Source organism: Peromyscus leucopus, chromosome 22, assembly GCF_004664715.2.
Source record: "Peromyscus leucopus breed LL Stock chromosome 22, UCI_PerLeu_2.1, whole genome shotgun sequence".
NCBI classification, from domain to species: domain Eukaryota; kingdom Metazoa; phylum Chordata; class Mammalia; order Rodentia; family Cricetidae; genus Peromyscus; species Peromyscus leucopus.
The window spans coordinates 45,474,225-45,479,983 of NC_051081.1; positions in this window are offsets into that span (position 1 = coordinate 45,474,225).

The following is a 5,759-nucleotide window of genomic DNA, read 5'->3' on the forward strand; positions in this document are numbered from 1 at the left end:
TCCACTAACTCATTTTATATTTTGATAGATATATATATATAACATATATATGTATATGTTATAGATCATTTACCTTTGTTCTAATTTTGAAAAGCGATTCTCATTTATAAGTCAACAACTGTTAATTGTCTACACATACATTTTATTTGCACTATTTATTTATCTGTTTTTTTTTGCATGTACATTTGGTGATCCATAACGGTCCATTTCACCTCTTCACCATATGAGTGCAGCTTTGGTAATTTTTGCCATGCATTCTCTGTGATGTGCCATCCTATGGAAAAAAAAAAAAAGCCCAGGACTCAAACCTGGAGACACACATGTGAATTCTGTTCTGTTATGATCTTGGAAATCTGTCTGCCTTGGTTTCTAGGTCTGTGAATGGATTGCCAAGCTTCAGTCTGTCTTCCCAAGTGTCAGTCTGTCCATCCCAGGAGAGACTGTGAGGATGAGGGAACAACGTAACTCCCTATCTATTGAGAGCCTATAAAAGCAGCCGGTCAGTTTGGAGGCGGCATTGATCAGCACATGCTGATTGTCACGCTTGCCACTGCATGTGGCTCTGGGAGGCTCTGTGACAACTCCATGTAACTTCAGAGTGACAAAAATAGAGGAAGAAATGACCTGATTGGAAGTACAGTGGATGATAGTGGACAAACTTCAAATGGGGGGTGGGCTGGGGACTTCTTCTTGGCTCAAATCATGCCTGAACTTTCTCCTATTATTTTGCCTGCCAAGAGATATTACAACCGTCTTACGATATTTACGAACGGATTGACTTGGATCTTTAGACTGCTGGAGAAAAAGGAATTTCTTGAATGACTCTAAATAGGATTTTACTATTATGATTGAAATCTATACTCTCCATGAAAAACTTGTGCACCATCCAATCAGGTAGGAATGCATGGCACCTATTGTAGATGTAACCAACCGTCTTATTAAATAAGAAACACAGAAACAATGTAAAAGAGAAAACCGAGAGGTCAGAGCTCAGAGCTAAAATCTCACCCTTCCTCCTGCTGTCCCAGCTTCGCGAAAAGAGACCTACTTCCTGTCGGTTCGTTTTTTTATAGTATGTCGTTCTGCCTTCTCATTGGTTGTAAACCCAAACACATGACTGCCTCGTCACTGTCTGAATGTACAGCCCCCTAGGTCTTAAAGGCATATGTCTCCAATGCTGACTGTATCCCTGAACACACAGAGATCTTATGGGATTAAAGGCGTGTGCCACCACCGCCACACTCTTGCTATGGCTCTAATAGCTCTGACCCTGAACACACAGATATCTATGGGATTAAAGGCGTGTGCCACCACCGCCACACTCTTTGCTATGGCTCTAATAGCTCTGACCCCCAGACAACTTTATTTATTACATACAATCAAAATAATATTTCAGTACAATTAGATTACCACCACATCTCCCCTTTTCTATTTTAATAAAAAGAAAAAAAGCAAAAGGTTATAACTAACAAAAGAAAAACTATATACAAAAGTACAATAACTATATACAATATATACAAGTAATAAATACCTAAACAGGTATTTGACAAATCAGAGAAAATAATTCCATTATCTATCCTATTTTGGTAATTCCAAGATGTATCTAATGTACTTTCTATCCTAATTAATTTTCAACTATAACTAACTAATCTTCAACCATAACTAACTAATCTTCAACTCCCTCAGAGACCCAAGAAGGGAATAATATTAGCTAACAAAAATAAAAACAGGAAGTGCATGCAAGCAACTTCCAAAAAATTTTGTGAGTTGACAGAAACAGCCAGCTGCCTGGGCAGTCACCTGAGGTTTCTCCGCAGTGTTGGGGCATCATCTTCAGCCTATAGACTTAGTGTATCTGACAGACTCATTTGTGAAGTAGGATGTACACAAGGTCAACAGTTCAACCTCACATTGGGTGAGAGCAGTCCACGTACCAGAAACACCTGAATTCCACTAGTGTCCTGTCATGATTCAGGATTTTAAATTCTGGAAATTGTTGACAGTTTTTAAATTCAGCTGTCCATTCTTCTTGGCTGTGTATATATGGCTTCATCTCAGCATCCCCTTCTTCTCCACATCCCTCTATTAAATGCCAGTCTACTTTCGAGAGGTATGAGCTTTCAGCTGCTGTTCCATTGTACAACAGAATCCATCGGCCCTCTGCCTGTTAAGCTGCTTTGAAGAAAAGTGCACTGTACCTTTTCCGAATTGCGAAGGCCACTTCAGGGATGGGGCCGTATTGTCCTGGCCTCAGAAGATGCCTTTTGATAAAGCCATAACCACACTTGTTTTGGCAAGAATCAGCAGTCCCTTGTTTCGTGTTCTGTCTGTCCATTTTGTCCTGTTGATTCGAGGATACTTTGTTGTCCAGTGGCTAACTTTTGCCAGAATGAAAGTTGACTCCATATGCAGTTTCTTCAATGCCCATATTTTCTCTGAAGTAGATTAGTACTGCCAGGAGCTGACATGTCTCAAAAAAGAAAAATTTTCTAAGTTATTAAAACATTTTAAATGCCATATTCTGTAGATCTCTGAAGGGTTTGAAGATGACCTGTCTAAAACATCTCTGCTCAATTTTTAAAACATATCTAATATGACTACAAGTTCTATGATAATGTCTAACTACTAGCTTTCATTTCTTTATATCCTAGTAGTTGGTAATAATAACATTCAAGGATCAGAAATTTGTATTACATTGTTAAATGAATGGTATAAATACAATTAGAAATATACATATAGTATTTTCTAACAATATCAGTTTCAAATTTGTATACAATATAAAACAATACAATCCAATGTAAAGTATTTAAAATTAGTAATTGTCTTTTTTCTTTTCTTTCTTTCTTTTTCTTTTTCTTTTTTTTTTTAAACAAGAACCTTAAATCTAATCTCCTTTGCTTAGCCTTTTTCCTAACCCTTGACAATAACTTGTAACCAACCCCCCTAAATACTGAAAATTATCCCAGACCCAAAACCCATTAAAAAGACCAAAAAACCACCCGCCCCACACCACCTCTTTGGGAATGTGGGCGTCGTATTCTTAAAATTGCTTCCTGCTGGGTATGGGCGAAGTTTTCTCTATCCTGAAAGAAAAATTTTAGGTTAATTGTCAAATTCTAGGAGAGGTAACTATATCCTTCATTATCCAGTCTGTGTATAATGCCAAAGTTCAGGGTTTATCTCAAGTCCTTATTCAAGTAGTCTTTGAGACTGGATCATCTCAGCTAGTCATCTCAAATTTGCTCTGAGCACCTTGTAGTTCAAAGCTGATCTATGGATGATGTTTGTCAGCTTAATGATATTATTATTGTCCACGTGGAATTGTTGTTGTTGTGGGGCCCCATCTTCTTTCTGGAGACTTCAGTTGATGTTAGGCCTGGCCGTGATTTCCTGCAGAAAACTGATAAGAGACTCGAACACAAAAACATATATATGCAGCTAGCCTTTTTTCTAGAATTAGTTAGTACTCTATGTGACCATTCATATCTTAACAAGTTTAAAATGTATATATATATATTAATCTTGTAAATTTTGATATAAAATTTATACTTTGAGAAAAGTTTAAAGAATCAGAATAGAATCAAAGAGTTGAGATTAGTAATAGAATAGTCCCTTAATTAATTTTGCTTTTGTCCTGTACCATAGCAGAAGATGGCTCTTATTCTGGCATGATACAGGGAGTTTGCATTTTTCTTTTAACAACATGCTTGAGTTTAAAGAAGGAGAGAGCCATTCTCCAACTCCAAAGTCAGCTTTAAATTTTAATTGAACTGGGACTATTAGAAAACCAATAGTGTCAAATCTTTAGAGAAAAGCAGAAACAAACATTTAGGAAGACATAAAAAATTTTTTAGATAATATATACCCATACACCGTTTCACTCTGTTTCTTGGGATAGATGATTTGTCACTTTTCTTCAGTTGTCTCATTTGTCCAGTGTTCTTCAGATTCCTTAACCTTCATTCTCCTAAAAGACAAAAACAAAAACCTTTCCCAAGACTAATTTTGGGGATGTTCCTTTTTGGCAAGTTATTATCTGATTAAATGAAAAGGCATGTTTTATTGATACAAGTTAGTTTAAATTGGATGTTCATGCTGGTTGATGAACTATCACCTCCTCAATTAAGAGGTCTCTCTTGTTCAAATCGAACCTTTATCAATTTTGATGGTACCCACAGCTTATCTTCTCCTGTAGAAACAAAAGCAAAACCACGTCCCCAATGTAATACATACCCTGGTTTCCATTCTGAGGTCAGCACATCCTTAAAGTATATAGGCTGATTTAATTCTGTAGTTTTTTCTATTATCCAATGTCTCTCTGCAGCTGTTGTTCCTTTCTCATTGGCATTCAGAAAATTCAAAGTTAGAAGAGCATTATGCAGTCTATTTCTGGGGGTTTTTGTTACCCATTTCTGTTTATTTAGCATATCCTTTAGAGTTCTGTTTGATCTTTCTATAACTGCTTGACCTGTAGGATTATGTGGTATGCCTGTAATATGCTTTATATTGTAATAAGCAAAAAACTGTTTCATTTTAACAGAGACATATGATGGAGCATTGTCAGTTTTGATTTGTGCAGGTATACCCATGATGGCCATAACTTCTAGCAAATGAGTGATTGCAGAATCAGCCTTTTCAGAACTCAAAGCAGTTGCCCATTGAAATCCTGAAAAAGTATCAATGGTGTGGTGTACATATTTCAGTTTTCCAAATTCTGCAAAGTGAAACACGTCCATCTGCCAGATTTCATTTCTCTGAGTACCCTTTGGGTTACATCCTGCTGGTAATGGCGTTTGATTGTAGAAGGAACAAGTAGGACATTTCTTTACTATTTCTTTGGCTTGTTGCCAGGTTATGGAAAAATCCTTTTTTAAACCTTTACTATTGACATGATGTTTTTTATGAAATTCTGAGGCTTCCAGCACATTTCCTATCAATAATTTATCAATCTCCTCATTGCCTTGTGCTAGAGGGCCTGGCAGACCAGTATGGGATCGAATGTGAGTTATATATAAAGGATGATTCCTTTTCCTGATTGTATCTTGTAATTGAATAAATAGTGAAGTTAATTCTGAAGCATCGGGGATAAATTCTGCAGTCTCAATATGTAACACCACTCTTTCAGCATACTGAGAGTCAGTTACTATGTTGAGAGGTTCTGAAAAATCCATTAATACCAATAGAATAGCATACAATTCTGATTTTTGAACTGAATTATACGGACTTTGAACCACTTTACTTAAATTTTCTGATTTGTAACCTGCCTTTCCTTCTTTGTTGGCATCTGTATAAAATGTACGAACTCCAGATATGGGTTTTTGCCGTACAATTTGAGGCAAGATCCATTCAGCTCTCTTTATAAGATCAATTCTATTGCTTTTGGGATATTTGCTGTTAATTTCTCCCAAAAAATTACTGCAAGCTCTTTGCCAAGGTTCACTTTCTGTCCATAATTTTTCAATGTCCTCCTTAGTTAATGGTACGACAATTTCTGCTGGGTCTATGCCTGCTAATTGACGAAGTCTCAATTTTCCTTTGTAAATCAAGTCAGAGATTTTTTCCACATAAGTTTTTAATTTTTTATTTGGTTTATTTGGTAAAAATATCCATTCCAATATAATATCTTCCCTCTGCATTAATATTCCAGTAGGAGAACGCCTAGAAGGTAAGATAACCAAAATGCAATCCAGCTTTGGATCAATACGATCCACGTGTCCTTCATGCACTTTCTTTTCTACCAAGGCCAATTCTTTCTCAGC